General features: G+C 27.7%; 1 protein-coding gene and 1 non-coding gene across 4 annotated transcripts in view; both read left to right on the forward strand.

The window, feature by feature from the left end:
* Positions 1 to 1,385: 1,385 nt before the first annotated feature.
* On the forward strand, positions 1,386 to 1,588 carry LOC119601276. The gene has a single exon (XR_005231206.1). It is a non-coding gene; the product is annotated as a small nucleolar RNA U3 (small nucleolar RNA).
* Positions 1,589 to 4,594: 3,006 nt separating this feature from the next.
* LOC119601118 (neuropeptide CCHamide-2 receptor-like) overlaps positions 4,595 to 15,346 on the forward strand; it is an 83,202-nt gene continuing 72,450 nt past the window's right edge. The window contains exons 1-2 of one of the 3 annotated variants that reach the window (XM_037951899.1): positions 4,595 to 5,163; positions 5,416 to 5,548. The gene's annotated coding sequence lies outside the window, so the exon portion shown is untranslated. Of the gene's footprint in view, positions 5,164 to 5,415; positions 5,549 to 7,690; positions 8,095 to 15,346 lie in introns of those variants that run through there. The other 2 variants (XM_037951892.1, XM_037951886.1) reach the window with 2 other exon arrangements.

Consider the following 15,346-nt stretch of genomic DNA (forward strand, 5'->3'; position numbering starts at 1 on the left):
TCGAATTAAAAGAATTTATAATTTCAATGAATAGAGACAAGTATTTAGGAAGCTGGTTTTTAATTTCAATCAGTAGATGCAGATGTTTATTGTTTATACGAAATATGGCTATTATGGATATTATGTTTCACTTAAAAATTGGAAATTTAAATGGGAACAAATTATCACATATTATTGTTTTTTATACACAGAAAAAAATGGAATTCAAAATCAAACAAAAAATTCATAAAGCCAAGTATTTATTTTACTAAAATAGGACCTATCACGAAATTCGTAAAATCAAGTACTCAAATTCGTAAATTCTTTATTAAAAAAATTTCAGGATTTTTCTTATTAAAATAATATACTATTTACGAAAAACATTAATAAATAATCGCAACATTTCCAAACAATTATTTTACTGAAACAATAACACAAGTTATTAGTATTTGTACTGAAATTCAAGCAAATATGTTATCTGAAACAGTTAAATTATTTATTGTATTTTGGCAATAATAATAAGAAAATTTTTTATTGAATCTATAAAAATTTTGTTAAAAATTATATACTAAATTTTAACAAAAATTTTACAAAAAATATTTAAAACTAAAAGTAGAAAAAAAATTACATATATACTTACAACATTTTTAAGAAAACGTTTCTAATTCTAGAAACTATTATTTTGTACTGTGAAAACTGAAACACTTATACATTAAATGTTATAAACCAAATAAGAATTATATCAATTCATTTTAGTACATTCCAAAACTGGTTTTATTGTTGTATTCCATATGCTGACATAAAAATAAAACTCAAACAAAAACATTTATTGAATCAGTAAAAATATTTACTGAAAGTTAAATTTATTTCAATAAAGTGTTTGTTAGAAAATATTTTCCTTCTGTGTGAACATCAAACAAATTCGTTATAAACCCAAATAAAAATATTTATAAAAATCGAAATTAAATTTAAGCAAACGATTGTTAAGAAAAAAATTGTGCATATTTTTTTCTGTGTACCCCTCACTTTCGTACAAAAACATGCTAATGACTTGTGTTGTTTAACATTATGTTCGTTGGGTAGGCACCATAAGATGGACAACAACTGCTACCGCATAGTACATTTAGTGGTTGCTGTTGTTGTAAATATTGTTTGTTTACCTAAGTATGATCGTGGCGATCGATCGATCAGTTTGCCGAATATTTATACACTACTAGGGACTCATTAAATTTAAAAATAACATTAAAACAACAACAACAAAACTACTATGGGCATTGAAATTATTATCAGTATTATTTTTAGCTGTTCTTTTTTTCATGTATATATTTCAGAATTTTTTTCGAATAATTCTCATTGAGTTTATGTTATTTTCTTTTGAAATAGTTGAAGTGTCTTAGTGAAAATTTAAGACTATACTTCACAGGATCATTTCTGTAGTAAGTTTTCATTATTTTTCATTGCAAAATGAAAAATTTCGCACCCGCGATGAAGAGGTATATCGTTTTATCTGTAGCGTGAGGTTTTGAACTTTGTCTTTTAAGTTTGACTTTGGGACAATGTTTCTTCGATGATCGCTCGGTTATAACGGATAAAACGACTTCTGAGTGGTGTTGAAAATAAATTTTATTATTAAATCAATTTCATTTTATTGATATACTATTTAGTTTATAGAGATAAAGATTTAAGAAGTAAGAAAAAGAATTGATGTGTCTTGCTATATTTAGAAAATTTGTTGTTCAAGAAACCTATTAGTTTATGACATAATTTTTAGCAATATTTGCTTAAAAATATATTTTAATATCTTCTTTCTTGCAGTTGTACAAGTTTCAAATTAAAATGTTTTAAACCAATTCAATGTAAGTTATTTTTAAATAACCCAATCAAAGTAGATTTTATTTATTTTACTTTAGGGAGAACGAACATTTTAAATGAACTACAACTATTACACATGTTTTCTCAGAAATATATTTTCTTTGCAATCGAATAAATACCTATATTTAACTGGATGTCAAGTAGACCCTTTTAAACCCTACACCACTTTAGTGGGGCAGAGTTGATAGTGGACTAGCTGGTGGTGAGTCATAATGTCCATATACCTTATGATAAGGCGCAATAATGTCATAATGTCCATGGACATTGTGACACTTTTGAAACAGAAATGTATTGGAAAATTTGTTTAGAATTTAAGAAAGAATTGCTCCTTAATTTATTGTATGTTGAATTTTAGATTCCCTTAAAAATGGGGTTTAAACTCTGGGTATTTCGAATACCGGCTTCGCTAAATTAAGCCTTTTTTTTGATAAATGGACTCTTTGAAATCCATGGACTCTAGGTCATATTGCTCATGGACATTGTGACAATTTAATGTCGAGTGCTTTACGTGAACAGTTGCCGTTTTGGCATATTTGACGGTGGTCTTCTTCAATCACTGGGACGACCACCTCATTGTGCTTCTTACATGTATTTTCGGTCCAGTATACCTGTACTTTGCTTAAATACTTGAGCTATGTAATCTCTGACCATTGCTGCCCCGTTGCTTAACTTCCGAGATGCAAAAACATCACTTCCGTTTACAAGAACGTAGATGGGATGGCCTCTGTTGATTCGGCAACATTGAAGTACGAATCCATCAAATATGCCGAGACTTTGTTCTTACAAAGTCTCACTTGAGTACCTTTTAACCATCACCATTCAACCCTGCAACAGCACCGAACTTATCCCGGAATATAGATTTCACCGTGCATCAGTCTTTTAACTGCAACTTACTCTTCCCGCGAATTTTAAGCCACAGTCACTACGTGGATCCCAAAGAAACCTCAACCAACCCGTAGTACCAGATTATGTGGTTCTCTCCCATGCCAAATCATTCCAAGGACATACCGAGTTTATAGTCCCGGCGGACTAGAGGTACTGGTAGCACCTCTATACCCCGGGACTGCAATACACCAAGATGAAGATCTTTCATCAAGGAAACATGCCCGGGGGGGGGGGGGGGGACTGTAAATGTTCAAGAGGACATGGCAAAACGCCATTCTGTGGGACACTATATATGTATGTATGTAGTTAATAAAACGGTTGAATTAAAAAAATAATAACTTGGTTTTAGGTATTTTGTCGCAACTAGACACTTTTAAAAAATAAATAAAATTAATAAATGTTTTAGAGGTTTCACTTTAACAACCAAAACTTATTCAACAAAGTTTTATTTAGAATTTTGTGAGTTTTGATAGTCGAAAGAATTAAAGCATATTTAAGTTGTATATATTCTAATCCTTTGAATGCCACTAAATACACAGGGGTATTAAACTGTAAAACTTAAGTCATTGGTCTGGAATTGGACTCCAATAATAACTTGGTAGGAGTGTGCATAAGTATTGTTGTGACATCCACAACTTTTAATTGCTACTCGTGTTCAGGCTTAATTTTCATTTATTTTATTTTTGTATAATAATTTTTAATGAATAAGTTTATTGTTCTTATACTGTGTTGCCATTAATGTTCTATTAATTAGTGTGACTAGAAGTTGGAATGTGATTTTGTTTATTATAAAGTACACACACACATACTTGTTGTAATCAAAATTTTTGTTTTGTCTTTATGAAGCGATCCTTTAGATAATTTTAGTCACTCATTATTAGATTTAAGCTGAATTAACATATGCATATGCATATGTAAATCTCTATATTAATATGAATTGTTGTTCTATAGAAAAATCTTATCAATATCTTAAAAATATCGGTGGAAACCTTTAACTATATAATTTCTCCCGTTCGGACCCTTTCGTTTATATTTTATTTAATGGAAAAGAAAAATCAATATACTCCCATCTATTTTCCCAAAAACCTTTTAGTTATTTAACACATTCCCGATTTTTCAGAATAAGTTTTTAGAAAATGTTTACAATTAAAGCAATAATTTTTAATATCCATGCACGTGTAGTAAATAATACTAAACTCAAGTAAAAATGGCGCCAAACTTTATTCGTATAAAGTACATATCTTTTTGTAAACAAAACAACAACATCGAACTTGAAAAGCTTTCCACATACCCCTCCATTTTTATACACAATATCTAACTGTAAATGCAACATGCTAATGAAAATTTATGAATGAAAAGCTTTTATAAAACACATACTCACAATTTGGCAAATAGTAAAAACATTTTGTTTAGTCTCTTTTTAAAAGAGACCCCCTGATGTGTAGACAAAACAAGAGCGAATTTGCCGTTATGCTTTAGTCATGGTCTATATAGGTTGCTTAACAATTCTTTTATTGTGTTAAGTACGAGTTTTTTTGTTTAGGTATGAGAGTGAGCGGAAAACAACTGCATGCAGCAACATGTCGAAACAAAACCAAAACATTGTTTGTTTACATAGTCTCATATCTTCGTATACACTCGATTTTGTTTCGTTTGTTTTGCAATTGATTGTTTCGCATTGAACCTGTTGTTGCTGGTATTTAGCATGCGGCGAATTCAAAGTTTTCTTTTCGATTGAATGACTGACTGAATGACTGAATAAATGAATGAATGAATGAGAGTGTTAAATTGTTTGCATGGTTTGTTGTCGATTGTTGGACAACAACAATTTTATATTCATTTCGTTGGTCTAGTTTGAAACATACAAATTCTGTGTGATGCGCAGCAGCATTTTCATGTTGGTAAACGAATATTTTTGTATGCGTGTTGTCAGTAGTATTGGCCAAATCGACTATTATTTTCGTTCTGGTTCTTGCTCTTATTCTGCCTTATTTGTTGCTGGCGTATTGCTGCTTGAACGGGGCTTTTAATTTGGTGCCGTCTTTTTGTGAAAAGTATCTAAAAAACGAGAAGTTATTGAATGAAGGCTACTACGGTTTTAGTCGTTGCTTGATGCCGGTCCAAAACACACGTTAAAATTGAAATTAAAAGCAAAAGTAAAAAATTAAATACTTATGACATTTATTTTTTGCTTAAGTGATTAATTAAAAATAATTATAGTTAAAAAAAAAATAAAAATTAAAAAAAATCGGAAATAATATTTAAAAAATTTTGTTCGATAAAATTTTAATAATCAAATAAATATTTTGAAATATTTTTATGGTTAACAATGTGTATAATTTCTGGTTGTTTATAGAACCTATTAATTTTAATTGAAAATTTCAACAACAATTTATCCGCTTCGAAAATAATCAGCATTCTTAATTTGTCTGTGATTTAAATATAATGAAAATATATATTTACAATTATTTATTTTTTTTTTGTTTAAAACAAAAGATATCTTTTTGTTCATTTAAAGAAAAATTTGTGTTACTAAGTTGTTTTTGAAAAAAAAAAAAAAAAAAAATAAATAATAAAAGATCTGACTAATAAACAAAGTGAATTGAAACTAATAGCATATTTATTTAAATAAATACTTTGTTTTTTTGGCCTTTTAAAAATTTTAAATTAAATAAATAGTTCAAGTTAAATTATGAAAAAAAATACATAAATAAAATTAAAATAAACAATTTGCATAAAGAAAATGCTAATAGAAGAATTAAAAAAAAATAAATAAACAACAACAACTCTGAAATAGACAAAGCTCTTTAAGGTAATATTATATTTATGTGACCACATGTTTCTTAAGCTCAACCAAACTAATTTAAATAATTGTTATATATTTTTTAAATTTTATAGAAAAATAGTTTATATTTAGAAAGATTTGGAAGCTGCCAAATAAAATTGCTTTTTTATTTTAATTCTGTACAAAATAAATACCTTAAATAAAATCAGACAAAAAAAAATTGTATTAGTTTCACAACTAGTTCTAGAACGAATGATTATAGCCTGTTCTCGTTCTACTTTGGCGTTGAGACCAATGTTTTTGTTCGAAATTATCACCTTCGAAACTGGTTCTGTGGAAGTGTTATTGAGTTGACACTCGATCTATGGAACGCTTCTGAAACCAGTTTTTCCATCAATGATTTTTGTTCGAAATTTTCATCCTCCGAACTAGTTAAGGGGAAGCTTAAGATAACGTATACGCTTTACCATAAATAGTTTGGACCAAAATTGAGAAACTGTTGAGGAATTATTATTGTTATACCAATTTTATTTAGAAAACGTACTTACATATGGGCAATTTCATGTCAAGTATCCCAACTCAAAAAATCAATTTTGACGATATTTGCACCAAGGTTAGTACTATTGAATAGTAGGTCAGAAACAAATGTTCAGCTTTATCGGTCAAGAACTGCCGGACTTAGAGGAGGTAAAGTTTGACATTTTGGTCATACAGGGTTTTATTCAAATGAGAATAAATTTTCAGCTATTGGTCCTAGCGAAAATTGTCCAAAGGACATTGTTTACAAAAAATTTAGTTTTAATTTTCAATTTTTTTAAAAAACACGTCCATTTTTTATTCTTGAGTTAAAAAATTTTTTTTTTAATATATATCCCACTCGCATCCCATAATGGGACTATAAAGCCATTAAAGGGAAGGGCTTCTGTGTTAAATGTATATATTACCCTTACTAATGTTAATATTATTTAAGTGAAATTAGTTGCATTATATAATACTACAATTTCACTTCCGATAAACTTCCAAAAAAAGCGCATAAAAATTACTTCTTGAAAATGACTTCAGAAGTAGTAAATTTGGAATCAAATAAAAAGGACATCCCTCCTGTGACAAGCCTGTGTTAAAATAATCACTTCTTCAGGTCTTTATCAGTACTTCCATGGAGTATGTTCTACTTCTTTTTCCTTTCTTTGGAAGTTCTTTTTTTGCTTTGTATGTATGTATGTATATCCAATTAAAAATACAATTTTTTTAGATTGTTTGTACATATAATCTTTGTAAATCAAAGAAACACACTTAAGAGACCTTTCAATTGATATAAATCGAAATTTTCGAATTTGTACGTTAAATTCATTGTGTTTCGAAAACTTTTTATTTCTAAACGAAATACGGAGTAACCTCCCAGCACTTCCATGTAGTAAATTTTTCGTTTTTGAAATTTTTTTGCTGGGTGTTTTTCAAATGTTTGACTTTGTGACTTAGCAAATTAATAATACAAACAAATTAAAATGATGATTAATACGAAATAATCGCACTTTCAACACCATTTTTTTTTTGGAATTTGTTAAATTGTTTTTTATGGCCATCATAAAATTATAATTAATTAGCTCAATTTTTAATTAAATTCTACATATGTATGTATGTAAGAACACATGTACTACTAATAGATTTAATTTAAACAAAATAAATACTTTTGCGCTAACTTAAATTAATGACATTAACAGTTGCAATTAAATAAAATGTAAAAGCCCACAATATATTTTATAAATTTCCATTCATTTGAATACAAAACAAACAAATTACATAAAAATTAATGTCAAATTATTAAAAAAATAAAATAAGGTTTGAATTAAATAACAAATTATAATTTAAATTATAAAAAGTAATTTAAAGAAAACATGAAACGTGACTGCAAAAAATATCATTTATTTAAAATCGTTTAATATAAAAAACAACGAAAAGAAAATAAAATTGTTCTTTTAAATAAAAAAAGAAACATTAATATAATAATTTCTTCTTTCCCTCCATTAAAAGAATTAATCCTTAGAAAAAACTTTAATGGCAAAAAAGGCAAATTTTAACTAGAAGAAAAAAAGTTAAGTGATTATACAAAAAGAAAAACAAAAATCTACTTGAACAAAAAAAAAAAAAAAATAATAACAACAAAAGTACAAACATAAAAATATTGTAAAAAAACACACACAAAAGAAAGAAAAATGTTACTTAAATGTTGTTAAATATTTAAAATATAACACCACATCTACAAGTACAACAATTAATGTGGCCAAAATTAAATAAACTCACATTTTCAAGTCTACAACAACAACAGCGTTGAAAACCTTTTGCAAACAAACCCTTAAAAATAAATTGAAAATGAGAAGTGTAAAGAAACTCACTTGATTCCACAATTTAAAAGAAATTGTCCCAAAGGAAATAAATATCTTCCATAGAAACAACATTAACAACAACAATTACCATCAGAACCAAAATTCACGCAGTATTGTGAGAAGCAACAAAAGAAGGGAATAAATGAAAGAATGAATGAATGTGTAACAGGATTATTTACTTTACAGTAAGTACGTACAATAAAAAGATTTATAATCAGTCAATTAAATCAATTGTAGATTTTTGATTTCTTTTATAATTTTCTTCTTTATTTTCTAAACAAAAATACTTAGACGTTATTAGTAATTTATGGCCAATTTTAATATTTAGACAGATAAAAACACCTGATGATAACTTAATGATTTCTGTAAGAAAATTATAAAACAAATTTATGAATATTTGTTTTTTTTTCTAGCATAACGGTAAATTACTGTTAGAAAGCAATATAAATCACATTAATGGTGAAATGTTAGAAATGTTGTTTTATACCCTATATCTAAAATGATTGTAACACATAGAAATATTGTTCGTAGACCCATAAACGTAATATATTCTGGGCCTCTATTAAACAAAAAATTCAGTTTATTGTGTTTGATTTCACCTAGCCCCCAGACAAGTGACAGTAGTAATTGTTTGCAAAATGTTGCTCATTATAATTTTTGCTCCTAGTTAATATCGCCCCACGGACCCTTGCCTCCATATAAGTTCCCCTTAGAAAATGACTTGAACGTTTGTAACTGGCTTAAAAATAAGTGCAATTAGATATAAACAATCTCCCTACCAAATTTCCTAAGGATCGGGACACATTTGACTCTAGATTCCCTTCAGTTTCATTACTCTTGAAGCAAGCTTTAGATTAAGATATCTCGAAGAAGGAAGAAAATATAATATATATTAACCCCCTACTTAAAATAAGATCTCTATGAATATGAATGTAAATCTCTTTTTTAAAGTCGACAGATTGGACATAATAAAATTTATAAATAAATGTGTCTTCGCACTATTTAGCGTCCCAAATATGGCTTAAAACGGGTGTTTTCAAATTTTAAGGCTCGATATCTGGAAAACATGATAAATTTTAAGGCCAAATTTGGATTCAGCGCAACTCAATCCTTTAGAAAAGTATTGTTTGGTCTCTGGGTTAAAAATGTGTTGTCCTGTGTAATTATAATCTTATTATAGGCTGATTACCAGCTCCTGGTTCAAAGTCTATAAAAAGAAATTTATATACACAGTAAAACAATTAAAATAGTTATAAAAATTGTGATAAAATTTCTCACTAAAAAGTTTAAGGTATCCAGAAATTATACTACTGATAGGGTCAAATTTATGATTAAAACTTTTAAACTCATCTTAAACGTCTAAATAGTATATATTTTATTTAAACCTTTCCATCCATTATTACTATCCTTCAGTATAATAAACATGTGCAAATGTGTGGGAAATAAAATGAATTGTATTCTTGAAACGAAAACCCATTTCCATCAAATTAAAATAAATGGAAAAGCAGAAAAGAAAAGGAAACACATACATACATAAAAATCTGATAAATTTCTCATGTACCGTTATAACAGTTTATGTCACATATCTGTCAGCGACAGTAACACATTTTCATCATCATCATCATCAGTAGCAGCAACAGCAACAACATTGGCTGTAACGAAAAGTGCTCAAAACGCTAATAAGTGTAAAATAAACGCTATAAAATGTAAAATATGGACTTCCTAGGATGAGGGCAAGAAGTATTAGGGTAACTCATATTACCGGTACTTTTGCTAATCTATGTTCTAGTCAATAGATATATAGTCAATATTTGTCGATAGATTCGTACTAGTCAGTTGATTGGTCTACATAGTAGTGCATATAATGGTGTGTGGACTAATGAATACACTGATCTATGGACTTGTTCATAGATACGTCTATCTAGTAGTCAATAGACTGGTCTATTGTGTAGCCCATATACTATTTAGATAATTATATGGACTAGACTATTAAATAGTCCATAAACTTGCTAATAGACTAGTCAGCAGAGTAGTAAATGTGTTAGTCAATATTAGTATATTCATAGAGCGGACTAGTCCCTAGACTATTGCATAGGTTCATCTACAGCATTGTCCATATACTTGTTAACAGACTAATTCATATGCTCATTAATGGTGTCCAACCTTGCTGAGAAGACAATTTTCTCGAATAAATACGATTTTCTTCAAATATTAAAAAATATAATTTGAATGGAATTAAATAGAAATAAAACAAGTAAGATTTTGAAGTCGGGCATGGACGACGGTATGATACCCTAAACCAGTGGTGTATGTTACAAATATTGATTATTTTTAATAATAAAGTATTTAATTTCATTTTTACCTTAATTCAGAAATATTTTAACAATTTGTTGACAAAAACGGTATTTTCTAAAAGAGTTGTTATATGGGGGTAAGGGATTAATATGGGCCTATTCTTATAAATTTTGGTAGATGGATTTCCGTCTACATTAAAGTTATTTATGCAGAATATCATCGTGATTTTAGTGTTTATAAGTGAATTTTGACCATTTCCCCATCATTTTCTGAAGGGGACTTTATATGGTAAATAGGGTCAAATGAGGCCCGATCATTACGGCAGTACTATTAAGACTTATATAAAACTAAGCTTTGCCGATTTTTGGAGTGATACAAGAACATTTGACATATTTATGCTCTCAAACGTACATACGTATGTATGGGGGCTATGTGAAGTAATGGACCGATTTTAAACAAAAGAAGAGCATGTGCCAAATTTAATCAAAATATCTTTAAAATTGCGACTTACTGCGCAAAAGGTTTACATGGACAAACAGACAGACATATATACATATATACATATATACATAGCTAAATCGACTAAGAAAGTGATTCTGAGGTGGGTTGAGGACCAATATTTTTGAGTGTTACGAACTTCAGCACAAACGCATAATAAACTCCCCACTACAGTAGTGTCCTATTTATTCGAAATTTTATACACTTCAATCGGTTTACCCGATTTGACTAAAATTGAAAGTAAGTTTTAGACACTAATAAACAAAATAAGACCCATCGATATTTTTGGACATCTATAATACTCAAAGTCATTAGACTAGTCCATGGACTAGTGGAGGGACTATTCAATTGCTTCATTCAGGTATTCCCGATACTTTTGACGGCTATTAAAATTGCCTTAATAAAACTGGAAAACTTTAGTAAAACACGAAATTATTATTTACTTTTAAACCTAAAAATTTTCTTTTCTTGATAATGATACTATTTAAAATATAAATATTCCATGCCTGGAGTAGACTACATACCGTTCTAACCGACATTTGTACATTTATATAAAGTCAAATTAATATAAGTTGGTACATGAAGTGTAAAAATAAAGGAGCATAAATTATATAGAAAATGTTGTGTATCTAACGGTCTGTCCCTTCTCTTAATAGTGTTGCCATTACTCACATGTGAAAGAGTCCAAATAACTGAGAACATGTTCATAAATATTTATTTAAAATTATTTATAATGATGCCTCTGCCGGTTGGTTGTTTGGTTGGGTTGAGTTGACTGGTTGGTTGGATAATGAAAAAAGATTTTTAGTTTTTTTTTTTTTTGCTTTTATTAAATTTAGAATTTTAAATAATTCTTAGAATAACAAAATAAAAATTACTACTTTATTTTTATTAAATTTAACCGCAATTTAATAAAAATCTGGTTTTTGATCAAATATAAAAGTTGTTATTATTATATTAAGGAAAGTTTTTAACAAAAATATTTTACATACTAGTAGTAAGAAATTCCTGCTATTAACTAGGGTTATAAGCCATAGATTTGGATTATAAGTTTTACTCACAATTTCCAAGTTTGATTATATCAAATGACATCAATTACTATTTAACTTCTTACACAATTCTTTTAATTTCTCTTAGTTGCCTTTAAGTAAAAAAATTCTAAAATTTTCTTATTAAAATTCAAAAATTCTTTTAAAGTTTTTGAACTAAAAATGATTTGCCATTAAAAGTTGTAAAAAGTGAAATTTTTACAAAAGAACATATTCTTACATTAAAAAATATTTTTTGTTTTATTTATTGTAGACTGACTGACTAAACATATTTTGTTAAGTAAATATTTTAATTTAAAGTAAATACTTTCTAAAGAAAAGTAAAAAAAGTCGCATACTTTTACTTGGTTATTACTCGTAAATGCCTTAGAACAAAACATAAATAAATTTATTGAAAAAGTTAGAAACTTTTCCATAAAAACATGACAATTGAAAATGTTCCAGAGGGAAAATGGTAATGAAATGTATTTTGCGGTAATAAAAGTTCAAGTCAGCATGTAATTTCCTGATTTAACCAAACGTTTTCTTTTTTTGTTTTTTTCCCTTCAACACGTTGTTTTATAAAAGTTATCTGGAATTACCAGAAAGCTGAAAAAAAGCAGGGCCATTCATTTTAATTTACTGAAAAGTTGCTTTAACAATTGAATTTTTTACATTTATATCATTTTCAATTTTAATTTAATTTAGAACAATTGCCATTAATTGAATTGTTAATTGAAATTTATGTTGATATTGTTAATGTTTATTTTATTTTATTTGTGTTTATTTTTTTTATTATTTCAAAATGTTCACTAAACAAACTCCACGCATTTGAATATTAAATATTTTAAATTTTATAATTTTTCTTTTTTTGTAAATTTAAATAGATTAACTCTATTTTTATCTACTTATCAAAGACTAAGCAAAAATCAATTTAATTTTAATTTATTTATTTAATAGTACAAGTTTGCTTAAAAAAATTCAAAAATTTAAATTAAAAATGTTGTTGGCAACAAATGTCAAATCGTGCTTAAATTATAACAAAAAAAAACTGTGTCTTCTTCTTAGTCTCCATATTAATTCTTTCAGTTTTGCTGTTTTTATTTTTTTTAATTTACAAACTGGCTTTTACTTAAAATGAATGTCAACAAAAACAAAAAAAAAAAAAAAAAAAATACAAAAAAGGCAAAACTTGTAAATCTTCTTTAAAACATTATTGAAAATGTTTATTCATTGTTAATGTTATTTGTATGTATTTTTTTTTTAAATTTTTGTGATATTTTTTTAATGCCAATCAATATTTAAAACTTTGTTTGTGAAGTGAGATTCAAATCTGTTAAATGATAGATTTTAAATTAAACTAATTGTTAAAATTTATAAAAAAAAAGTTATTTAAAATATGTCAATATTCATGTTCATATTTGAACAAAAAAACTATAATTTGCAATAATTCTTCAATTTCAACTTATATGGTAAGAGAAAAAATTTTAAATAATAATAAATACTGTCCTTGTTTGGAACAATTGCCTTTTTAATTGTTTATTTTTTAATAACAGCAAAACAAATAATACTGTTTTCACTTAATTCTGTTACAACTTACATACATATGTATATGTACATACGTATGTATTTTAAACAACATATTTTTCACAATTAAATATTGCCAGTCAATTTTTTCTTTGAATTCTTTTCAAAAAAAGACAACAATTTTTAATTTCACCCTTGAACAGGAAATGCTCATGCAACACTTTTTACGCGTTACAATTTATCAATAACAAAAAAGGAAATACTTGCACACACATAAATAAATTCAAATACATATAATGTTTCTTTTTTTTTTTAATTTATACCACAAACCTAAAAAATCTAAGTGTGGTAATAAAATCTATTATAATTTAAATAATGTTTTATATATGGGCAATTTCATGTCAAGTGACCCAACTCAAAAAATCGATTTTGATGAAATTTGCACGAAGGTGAGTACTATTGGTCAGCCTCTCTATCGATCAAAAACTGCCAGAGTTAGAGAGGACCAAAGTTGGACATTTTGGTCATACAGGGTTATATTCAAATGACTTTTCACCTATTGGTCCTAGCAAAAATTGTCTAAAAGAGTTCTGATAGCTATTTCTTCATTGTTTCCAGACTGGCCTACTATCGAATAGTACTAACATTGGTGCAAATTTCATCCAAATCGGAAGACATCGATTTTAAAAGTTGGGTCACTTGACACGAAATTACTCATGTATATAATATATCAATGGATAGGACATTTATAACTACTTTCCATAAATGAATCCATTTTGAATTTAATTGATAACAATATCAAGATTTTTATACCCTACACCACTACAGTGGGGAGTGTATGCGTTTGTGCTGATGTTTGTAACACCCAAAGTCCTACACCCACTTTAAAGTATACCAATCGGCTCAGAATCACTTTCGAAGACGATTTAGCTATGTCCTGGCGACCCAAGGACGAACGCTATTGAAAATCGTTGAAATCGGTCTATTATTTCGCCTAGCACCCATATAACCGTACATCCTGAATAGGGCTTTTGAGCTCATAATTATGTTAAATGTTCTAGTATTTCAAAAAAATCGGCAAAATTTAGTTTCATAGAAGTTTAAATGACATTGCCGATTTTTGTAATGATCGAGCCTCATTTGACCCTAGCCCCCATACAAACTCCCCTTAAGAAAATGACTGGGAAGTTCAAAATTCTTATAAACTCTATTAACACGATAAAATTCTTCATAAATAACTTTGATGTAAACGTAAATTCCTCTACCAACATTTATAAGGATAGGCCCATATCTACCCTCACCCCCATATTCTCTTGTGGAAAATCTCTTTTTTTTTGTCAACAATAAGTAAAAATAAAAAACATATTCTCTTGTGGAAAATCTCTTTTTTTTTGTCAACAATAAGTAAAAATATTTCGGAATTAAGTAAAAATTAAATTAAATGCTTTATTATTTAAAAAATAATCCAAATTTTTAACATACTCACTGGTGCAGGGTATCATATGTTCGGCCATGTTCGACTGTACATTCGCACTTGTTTTTAATGTATTCGATTTTTGAATATTACATTTCATATAGCTAAGGTAGCCTATAACCATCCCGGGTGAACTTCAAATTCTAAACTTTAACAAGGCAATACTTTCTCTGGTGTGTGAAATTTTATTAAAAATCTGAATAATCGTCCAAAAAATATTTGGAGAGATATTTTTAAAAATCAATTTATTCCAATGCTCCCAATATAAATGACTATAAATTTATGCTGTAGAATGAGAAGAATTTGTCGAATTACAGTAGGGTTTTTGTATTACGATTTTAAAGATAAAATGTGTAAGCTTTATTTTTGGCAGTTAGTGTATTTCCTATAACTGTTTGCATAATATTATCGACATCAAAACAACAAAGCCAACTATGTATTTAGTATTTGGAAGATACCGTTCACATAATATTATTTTGAAGAGGGTCTTTTAAAAACAACACGCCCTGAAAAGGTGACGTGTTTAAAACTAGATATAGAATCATAGAAATTATAAAAATTTCAAAAGCGAACTAGAATCCACAACCTTTTTGAAAAAATGAATGTAAACATTTTATAA

This window comes from Lucilia sericata, unplaced genomic scaffold, assembly GCF_015586225.1.
Source record: "Lucilia sericata isolate MDLA Ls3-8-SP2 unplaced genomic scaffold, ASM1558622v1 Contig000005F_arrow, whole genome shotgun sequence".
Lineage (NCBI taxonomy): Eukaryota > Metazoa > Arthropoda > Insecta > Diptera > Calliphoridae > Lucilia > Lucilia sericata.